The sequence below is a fragment of the Dasypus novemcinctus genome, chromosome 9, assembly GCF_030445035.2.
Source record: "Dasypus novemcinctus isolate mDasNov1 chromosome 9, mDasNov1.1.hap2, whole genome shotgun sequence".
Taxonomy (NCBI): domain Eukaryota; kingdom Metazoa; phylum Chordata; class Mammalia; order Cingulata; family Dasypodidae; genus Dasypus; species Dasypus novemcinctus.
In genome coordinates this window covers 37621193-37632555 of record NC_080681.1, presented here as the reverse complement: position 1 = coordinate 37632555, position 11363 = coordinate 37621193, and positions in this window count along the sequence as shown.

Below are 11363 nucleotides of genomic sequence, written 5' to 3'. Positions count from 1 at the left end.
GGTAAAAATGGAAGCTACCTTTCTCTGTATTTCTGCTTTCAGTTCCCCACGTATATAAGCCTTAAGCAAGAGGAAGAGGTGCTACCTGGGTCATGCCTCACTGATGTGGTCCAATCAAAGACCCTGAAGTGATCTAATCAAGCAATCTAATAAAAAATTCTCTTAAGTGAATCTAATGCAATCAAAGGGCTTCAGACCCACAGGAATGGATTAATTCGAAGAACATGATACTTTCTGGGATTCACAAAACTTCAAACTGTCACACTATCTGACCAGTGCACATGTTTTCAGGGTTTCTTAGTTTTCCACAGCTTTGGCCATATGTGACATCTGTCATAGAAATCTCAATATTGAGAACCCAACCTACATCAAACTTAACAACCTTATTAGCCAGATTGTGCCCTCCTCACTGCTTTTTTCAGGTTTGATGGTGCCCTAAACGCTGACCTAACAGTTCTAAACACACCTGGTACCCTATCCCTGCATCCACTTTCCTCTGGCCACATATGCCTCTGTCGTGTCTGCTGATAAAGCCTACAAAGAATAGCTTTCTCTAGTAGGGATTACCAGTGCTTGCTTTGAGCCAGTCAGCCAGGTGGTGAAATGTGACCCTTGCTGTGATAAATACATGACTTGCTGCCTGTTGTACTGGGGTGACATGGTCTCCAAAGACATCAGTGCTGCCATTGCCACCATCAAGATTAAATTGTAGCATCCAGTTTGTGAAGTTGTCCCACCGGCTTCAAAGTCGGCATTAATTATCAGCCTCCCACTGTGGTACCTGGTGGAGACCTGGCCAAGGGCCAGTGAGCTGTGTGCATGCTGAGCAACACCATAGCCATTGCTGAGGCCTGGGATTGCCTGGACCACAAGTTGGACCTGATGTATGCCAAGCATGCCCTTGTTCACTAGTATGTGGTGAAGAGATGGAGGAAGGAGAGTTTCCTCAGGTCCGTGAGGACATGGCTTATTTTTCCATGTGTACTTGTAAAAATTTTCCATCTTATCTCAAGGTAAAGGCTTTGAGGAAAGTTTAAAAACACACACACACACACACACACAAACCCCAGCATCTGTGTCAATAAAAAGGAGTTTATAGATGCATGCAGTCTCTGAAAAAAGGTCACACCGGGAAACTACAAGGCTATAAATTCCTTGACCCATGTTCTCACCCCTCCCCCACCAAGTACTCTCTGCAGGGTTCAAGGACCTAGGATGTCCAGAATTCTGGTTGTTAGATATGACTTCCCACTCAAACCTCTGGGATAAAAGACAAACCATGAAGGTGAACATCAATTTCTTGCCATTGAGGACAGCTGTTATTTTTGTTACAGCACCCACTTTTGTAGAGATTACTTGCCCATCATATTTCAGAAGTTTGACAGAATTAACATTCTTTATTTCTTCCCAATGCCATCTCTTCTTCTTCCTCTAGCATGGCCTCTTCCATGTCTCCTCTGCAGCCATCCTACTGCTCTTCTTTAGGATGTTATGCAGGTTTTGTTGAATAAGAAATATCTCTTTACTACAAAGAATATTCCACATATTTCTTTGCTGGTTTTCTATGGTACATTATTTCCATATACACATAAATATTTATTATGAATGGTACCAATCATTAAAGCAAATATGCCTTGCTATAGACTAAAAATACTTCTGAAAAGCTACTTTTGGTTAAAAATCATTATAATTTTGAAGATGATTTAAAGTCACTTTGGGAAAATATTTGGAATCATCTACTAAAATTGAACAGAAACACCCCACGGCTTATCTGTTTCACTCCTAATTAAGCATACAGTAGAGTAGACATGTGTGCATATGCATAGCCAAACATATATATTAATAGAATAGTCAAGGCATCAGCATTTGTGATTTGGCTATTATAACCCAAATATTAGCCCTTAGTAGAATGATACAATAGGCTGAAAATGCCCCCTCCCCTCAAGAAATGTCCATGTCCTAATACCCCTAAACTGTGAATTTTACTATTTGGGAAAAAGGGTCTTCACAGATATAATAAATTTAAGGATCTTGAGATGCAGAAATTACTTGGGCCTTGGATACCATTACAAGTGTCTATATAAGATAAAGGCAGAAGGAGATTTGACAGACCCACAGAAGAGAAGGGGATACGAATAGGTAACAGAGAGACGAGCCACAGACAAGGAATGCCAATACTCGCAGGATGCTGGAAGAGGCAAGGAACAGATTCTCTCCTCGAGCCTCTGGAGGGAATGTGATCCTGCTGAAACCTTGACTTTCACCCAGTGATACTGATTTCAGACTTCTGACTTCTAGAACTGCAAGAGAATAAATGTGTGCCGTTATAAGCCACCATGTTTGTGGTAATTTGTTATAGCAGCCACAGTAAATAATACAAATTACCAGTTATGTAATTTGTGCGGTATTTGTACACTAGAATGCCTTCTAGCAATGAACATGATCATACTACAGTTATATACAACAACATGGATGAATCTCACAATCGCAATGTTGAGCAAAAGGAGCTGGACACAATAGAATATATGCTGGCAATTCCATTTCTTTAAAGTTCACAAATAAGCAAATTTAGTCTCTTACACTGAAAGTCAGGAAAGCTATTATCTTTGATCTGGAGGGAGGGGTTATTAATTTGCAGGAGGCACAAGAAAGCTTCTGGTGTAGTGATAGTTTTCTTTTTCTTTACCAGGGTAATAATTACAAAGTTCACTGACTACACTTCTGAGATGAGTACTTTTCTCTTTCCATGTTTCGCTTTAACTGAAAAGTTAAAAGATTCTCTGACAGAAGTCCTTATATTAATAAAAAGCCTATATGAGACTTAAATTATAAATGTTTTATCTCAAACACAAAGCAAAAGAAAACAAACATGCTTCTAACTGCTGCCAGTTCTGTGTCACAATCATGTAATAGAACGTGGAGACTTTTGGGAAAACACTGGACAATTTAAAGCATGATTGAAAGTTAAGATTCTTAAAAAAAAAAAAAGAGAGAGAGAGAGACAGATGTTTATTTTTCTCTCCTGTCTGGACAGGCCAGATTCTGCTGCGTAAAGTCATTCAGAGACTCAAGTTCCTTCCTTTTTAATACCCTGCACCCCTTATGGTGTTGTCCTTAACTTCAAAGTTAAAATTAGGTCACTGTTGCTTCTATCTTCCTGCCCAAAGGAAAGGGGAAAGAAAAGAAAGCCAGGGCAAGTCATTTTCTTTTAAGCAAGTGTTACATAAAACTTTTTATTTTTCACAGAAAGTATCCAATATTTAAATTTTTTACTAATAAATCTGCCTGGTTACCTTTCAGTTTCATTTTAAAAACAATTTATTGAAGTATATCATTCATACATGAATATATGTAAACAAAAAGTATACAGTAAAACAAACAAACTTACAAAACAAACATGCATAACTTTGTACAGGGCTCCCATACATCACCCCACCACAAACAAACGTGAATTGTTGTGTAACGTTTGTAACAAATTATGAAAGAGCATCATCAAAGTATTACTACTAACTATAGTTCATATCTTAAAGTTGGTGTATTTTTCCCCAACCCACCCTATTATTTTTTTTGTTCATAAACTATATAATTTACCTAAAGTATACAATCAATGGTGTTCAGTATAATCACCAAGCTGTACATTCATCACTTCTATCAATATTAGAGCATTTTCGTTACTCAAAAAAAAAAAAAAAAAAAACCAACAAACAAACCACTATCATACCCTTATGTTAACACTACTAATTACAAATCCTATATGCTTTCACCATTTCTATTCATTTCTAAACATTTACAAACAACTTTTTACCAATTCTACATAGATTAAACCTCAGTGTTCCATTCTCCAACCACATTCTTTTCTCTGGTGACTTAAATTCTATCTATTAATCCCTTATGAGTTTTTCGATATTTGTCCTTTTGTGCCTGGCTTGCTTCACTCATTATAATGTCTTCCAGGTTCATCCACATTGTCATATGCTTCACAACTTCATTTCTTCTTGCTGCTGAATAATATTCTATCATGTGTATATACCACAGCTTGTTTTTCCATTCTTCACTTGATGGACACCTGGGTTGTTTCCATCTTTTGGCAATTCTGAATGATGTTGCTATGAACATCGGTGTGCAGAAGCCTGTTCATGTCACTGCCCTCAGATCTTCTCAGTATATATCTAATAGAGGTCAAAAGGCAGATCTACATTTAAATTCCTTAGGAGCTGCCAGACAGACTTTCACAGTGGTTGTACTATTCTACATTCCCATCAGCAGTGAATAAGCTATCTCTCCACATCTTCTCCAACTCTTCTAGTTTTCGGTTTTGTTAATAGTGGCCATTCTAGGAGATGTGAAATGATACCTCGTTGTAGCTTTGATTTGCATTTCCCTAATAGCCAGTGAAGCTGAGCATTTTTCATGGGTTTTTTTCTCCATTTGTATTTCTTCTTTAGAAAAATGTCTAGTCAGCTCTTTTGCCCATTTTTTAATAGGGTCATTTGTCTTTTTATTGCTGAGTCATAGGATGTCTTTATATTTCATGGATGCTGGAACTTTATCAGATATCTCCCATTGAGTAGGCTGCCTTTTTACCCTCTTCACAAAGTCTTTGGGGTGCAGAAGTGTTTAATTTCGAGGAGGTACCATTTATCTATTGTTCTTATTTTGCTCATGCTTTAGGTGTAAGGTTTAAGAGACCCCCACTTACTATTAATACAAGGTCTTACAGATGTTTCCCTACATTATCTTCTAGGAATTTTATGGTCCTAGATTTTATATTTAGCTCTTTGATCCATTTTGAGTTGATTGTTGTATCAGGAGTGAGATAGAGGTCCTCTTTCATCCTTTTGGTTATGGATATCCATTTCTCCCAGCACCATTTATTGTAGAGACCATTCTGTACTGGAAAAGTGGACTTGGTAGGCTTATCAAAATCAGTTGACCATAGAGGTGAGGGTCTATTTCTAAACTCTCAATTTAATTCCACGGATCCATGTGTCTATCTTTATGCTAACACTATGCTATTTTGATGTAGCTTTATAATTCACTTCAAGATCAGGGAGTACAAGTCTTCCAACTTCACTCTTTTCTTTTGGGATGTTTTTTGGCAACCTAAACAAAGGGAAACGGACCCCTTTACCTTCCAAATAAATATGATAATTTACTTTTCTATTCTGTAAAGTAGGCTGTTGGAATTTTGATTGGTATTACACTGAATCTATGAATCAATTTGGGTAGAACTGACACCTTCACAATGATTAGGCTTCCAATCCATCAATACAGAATGTCTTTCCATTTGTTTAGGTCTTCTTTGATTTCTTTTAGCAGTATTTTTAGTTTGCTAAATACAGATCTTTTCATTCTCAGTTAAATTAATTCCTAGATATTTGAGTCTTCTTGTTGCTATTGTAAATGAAATTTTTTTCTTGAGTCTTCCTCAGCTTGCTTATTACTAGTGTATAGAAACACTACTAATTTTTGCATGTTGATCTTCTATCCTGCCACTTTCTGAACTCATTTATTAGCTCAAGTAGCTTTGTTGTAGATATTTCAGGATTTCTAAATATGGGATCATGTCACCTGTGAATTAGTGAGAGTTTTATTTCTTCTTTTCCAATTTGGATGCCCTTTATTTCTTTTTCTTGCCTAACTGCTCTAACTAGAACTTCTAGCACAATGTTGAATAACAGTGGTGACAGTGGGCATCCTTGCCTTTTTCCTGATCTTAGAGTGAAAGCTTACAACCTCACCTCTTGACTATGATGTTGGCTGTGGGATTTTCATATATTTTATTTTGTTGAGTAACTTTTCATCTCTACCTATCTTTTGCAGTGTTTTTATAAAGAAAGAATGCTATATTTTGTCTAATACCTTTTCTGCATTATTCAAGATTATCATGTGTTTCCTTTCAATTTTTTAATATGGTATATTACATTAATTAATTTTCTTATGTTGAACCTTCCTTGCATACCAGGAATAAAACCCACTTGATCATGATGAATAGCTGTTTTTATATGCTGTTGGATTCAACTTGCAAGTGTTTTGTTGAGAATTTTTGTACCAAGTTCATTAGGGAGATTGGTCTGTAACTCTCTTTTCTTATAGTATCTTTATCTGGCTTTGGTATTAGGGTGATGTTGGCTTCATAAAATGTGTTGAGTAATTTTCCCTCCTTTTCAATTTTTTGGAAGCAATATTGGTATTAAATCTTCTTCAAATGTTTGGTAGAAGTCATCTCTGAAGCCTTCTGGTTCTAGACAGAATTTTCTTTGTTGGAAGAGTTTTGATGACTGATTCAATCTCTTAGCTTGTGATTAATTTGTCGAGTACTTGTGTTTCCTGTAGATTCAATGTAGGTTGTTTGTACATTTCAAGGAATTTGCCCATTTCATCCAGTTTGTCTACTTTGTGGGCATACAGTTTCTCATAATATCCTCTTATGATCCTTTCTATTTCTGTGGTGTCAGTTGTAATGTCCCCTCTTTCATTCATGAACTTATTTATTTGCATCTTCTCTCTTTTTTTCTTTGTTAGTCTTGTTAGGGGTTTGTCAATTTTATTGATTTTCTCAAAGAACCAGCTTTTGGTTTTGTCGATTTTCTCTGTGTTGTGTTTGTGTGTTCTCAATTTCGTTTATTTCTGCATCAATCTTTGTTATTTTATTCTTTCTGTTTGCTTTGGTATTGGATTGCTGTTCTTTTTCTAGTTTCTCCAGTTAGTTAGCTCTTTCTTTTTTTTTTAAATATAGGCATTTAGGGCTGTAAATTTCCCTCTCAGCACTGCCTTCACTGTATCCCATAAGTTTTGATATGTTGTGTTCTAATTTTCATTTATCTCGTGATATCTACTAATTTCTCTTGCAATTTCTTCTTTGACCCACTGATGGTTTGAGTGTGTTGTGTAGCCTCCATACATTTACAAATTTCCCCCATTCCCACCTATTATTGTTTTTCAGCTTTATTCCATTATTATCAGATGATGTGTTTTTTACAATTTCAATTTCCTTGAATTTCTTGAGAGCTGTGTTTGGCCCAAAATGTGGTCTATCCCAGAGAAAGGTCCACGAGCACTTGATAAGAATGTTTAACCTGCTGATTTTAGAGTGCAATGTTCTGTATATGTCTGTCAGGTCCACCTCATTTATCATAATGTTCAAATTCTGTTTCCTTGTTAATTCTCTGTCTAGTTGTTCTATCTATTGATGTGAGTGATGTGTTTAAGTCTCCAAGTAATATTATGGAGACATCTATTTCTTCTTTCAGTTTTTCCAGAGTTTGCCTCACATATTTTGGGGCACCATGGTTAGGTGCATAGATATTTATGACTGTTACTCCTTCCTGGTGGATTGTCCCTTTTATTCATATAGAATGGCCTTCCGCATCTCTTATTACTATTTTGCATTTAAATTCTCTTTTGTCTGACACCAGTATTGTTACTTCTGTTCTCTTTTGGTTACTATTTACATATTTTTCCAACCTATCACTTTCAGTCTATTTGCATCCTTTGGTCTAAGCTGAGTCTCTTGCAGATAATATATGCATGGCTTATATTTTCTTACCCATTCTGTCAGCCTATGTCTTTTGATCAGGGAGTTTAATCCATTAACATTCAATGTTATTACTGTCAAGGCATTTCTTACATCAGTCATTATATCCTTTGGCTTTCATATATCATAATATCTTATTTTTGTCCATTTTTTTACCTTTTTGATTTCTCTTTCTGGTATCGTCATATCTACACTCTCTATCTTGTCTTTTCTTTTCTGGCTGCAAAACTCCCTTTAGAGTTACTTGAAGAACTGGATTCTTATTTACAAACTCTCTTAGTTTCTGTTTATCTGTGAATATTTTAAACTTACTGTCATATTTGAAGGACAGTTTTATCAGAAAAAGAATTTCTGGCTGGTAGCTTTTCTCTTTCAGTGCCTCCATGGTTTCTAAAGAGAAACCACACTAAGTATTATTGGATGTCCTGTGTATTAATGTTTTGCTTTTCCTTTGCTGCTTTCAGAATTTTCTCTTTACCTTTGGCATTTGACATTCTGCATATTATGTGTCTTGGGAAGGTCTATTTGGACTTATTCTAATAGAACTATGCAGTGCTTCCTGGACACATATTTTCATATGAAAGTTGAGAAATTTTCAGCCATTATTTCCTCAAATACTCTTTCTGCCCCTTTCCCCTTCTTATCTCCTTTTGGAACTCCCATAACATGCATGTTGATGCACTTCATGTTATCATTCAACTCCCTGATCCACTGCTCAACTTTTTCCATTCTTGTCTCTCCCTGTTCTTCTTTATTCTAAGTCATTAATCTTTTCTCCATGATTTCAAATCTTCCATTTTGTGCCTCTGTTGTATTTTTAAATATGTATGTATGCTGGATTTTATGCGGACTACATTAAAATGGATTTCTGATGATTTGTGATTGGTAGAAATTTATTCATCTTTTCAAAGCATGGTGATGTTGAGAAAGAAAAGTGCTAAAGACAAAAAACGGTACAGTAAAATCAACTATCATATCTGCTCTGAATGGGAATTGTGTAGTACAACCAACATTTTAGTCAGGGTATTTGCATAGAATGTAGGTTGTTCAAAATTTCTTTTTTCTTGTTTTCAGCACCGCCTTGTGTTAATTCAGATCTTCTCTTGTATTTATTTATTTTTATTCAATATTTGTATTAGAGAATAAGCAAAGTCCTTGAGTATCACAAACAGCAAGTTATGAACTTTTAAAAAAATTATTCAAGTATATCACTCATATATAAACATACATAAACAATAAGTGTACAGTAATAGTTGTGAACTTACAAAACAAACATATATAACATCATACAGGACTCTCACACTTTACCCTACCACTAATACCTTGCATTGTTAAACCTTTTAAACTAATGATTAAAGAGCATTGTTAAAATATACTAATCAAAGTATTTTCCCCAACCCTCCCATTATTATTATTATCTTTATATCATTTATATAAGAACATAAATAAACAATAAGTGTACAGTAAAAGCAAACATGCATAACATCATACAGGGGTCCCAGACATCAGTCTTCCACCAATATCTTGCATTGTCGCAAGATGTTTGTTTCAAATTATGAAAGAATATTGTCAAAATCTTACTACTAATTATAGTTCTTATCTTATATTTGGTGTATTTTTCCTCCAACCTACCTTATTTTTTTTTAAATATATTTTTTATGACAGAAGCTGTAAACTTATAAAACAATGATGCACATGTGCAGAATTCCCAAACAATACCCCTCTATCAACACACCACACTGTGGTGGAACATTTGTTACAAATAATATAATATCATCTGATTGTTACCATGTCCACAGCATACATTTGGCACATGTTTTCCATACTGCCCCATTATCAACACAGTATGCCTTTGGCATAGATGCAAGAATATTATATTATCACTGCTAACCACAGTCCATAGGTCACTCCAGATGTATCTTTCCCATGCTTCTCCACATTCTCATCACCTTGCAATAGTGATGTACATTTGCTCTAGCTAACAAAGGACACTCTTGCATTTGTACTGTCAACCACAATTCTCATTCACCTCTTGGTTTACTGTGCTATTCTGTTCCTAGAATATTCTCTAGCATTCTGTTAATTTGCATTTACATATCTAGACTACCATTTTCAGCCACATCCCCATTTATAAAGTAGCCGAATATGTGTTACCATCCACTCTATATATTTCCATACTTTTACAGTAAAACTAATTAAAACTGCTACAGACATTAAATAACAATAGTCCTCCTCTTATCTCCTTTAAGAATCCATCACCTACCACCAGGTCTTTTTTTTTTTTTTTTAAGATTTATTTATTTATTTCTCTCCCCTTCCCTCTACCCCCACCCCAATTGTCTGTTCTCTGTGTCTATTTGCTGCATCTTCTTCTTTATCCACCTCTGTTGTTGTCTTGAAGCTATTTTCCTACAATTTGTTCTAGAAGATTTATGGTTATTGCTTTTATTTTTAGTTTTTTAAAATCCATTTTGAGTTAATTTTTGGATAAGGTGTGAGATAGGAGTCCTCTTTTCTTCTTTTGGCTATTGATATCCAGTTCTTTCAGCACCATTTGTTGAATGGACTGTTCTGCCCAAGTTGTGTGGGTTTAACAGGCTAGTCAAAAATCACTTGATCATACATGCAAGGGTTTGTTTCTAAACCATCAGTTTGGTTCCATTGGTCTAAGTGTCTTTCTTTATGCCAGTACCATACTGTTTTTACCACTACAGCTGGGTAATATAATTTGAATTCTAGAGAGGAGAGTTTACTTTTCCTGTTTAAGATGTGTCTGGCTACTCAGGACGACTCACCCTTCCAAATAAATTTGATAATCATGTTTTCAATTTTTAAAAAATGCTGGTGGACTTTTTATTGGGATTGCATTGAATCTGTATTCAATTTGAGTAGAACTGACATCTTAATGATATTTAATCTTCCAATCTGTGAGGATGGAACATTCTTCCAGTTAATTAGGACTTTTTTATTTCTTTTAACATTGAATCACAGTTTTCTGAATACAAGTACTTTACATCATTGGTTAAGTTAATTCCCGACTGAGTTTTATCTGTCATATTTATTTTCACCACTCTTTTGACACTTTTAGTTACTTTTATTGATATAATCTTTTCTAGACTCTCTTCTAGGCCTCTCTCTCCTTTCTTTTCTTTTCAGGCTCTAGCACACCCTTTAGAATTTCCTGAAAATCTGGTCTCTTGGTTGAAAATTCTCTCAGTTTCTTTTTATCTGTGAATATTCTAAACTCATCCTCATTTCTGAAAGACAGTCTTGGTAGATACAAGATTCTTGGCTGGAAGTTTTTCTCTTATAGTATCTTAAATATATCACACCACTGTGTTCTTGCACTCATGGTTTCTGGTGAGAAATTAGCACTTAATCTTATCAGGTATCACTTATATGTTATGCATTGCTTTTCTCTTACTGTTCTCAGAATTTTCTCTTTGTCATTGGTATTTGACATTCTGACTAGTATGTGTCCTGGAGTTGGTGTATTCGAATTTTTTCAGATGGGAGGACATTGTGCTTCTTGGATATGCTTATCTATGTCCTTCAATAAGGTTGGGAAATTTTCTACCATTATTTCCTCAAAAATTCCTTCTGCCCCTTTTCCCTTCTCTTCTCCTTCTGGGACGCCCATGACATGTATGTTTGTACATTTTTACTGTCATTTATTTCCCTCAAATCTTGTTCAATTTTTTCCATTCTTTTCTTCATCTGTTCTTTTGTATGTTAACTTTCAGGGGCCATTTTGTCAAGCTTACCAATCCTTTCTTCTGCCTCTTCAAACTATTTTATGATTCCAATGTTTTTTAAAAATTTCATT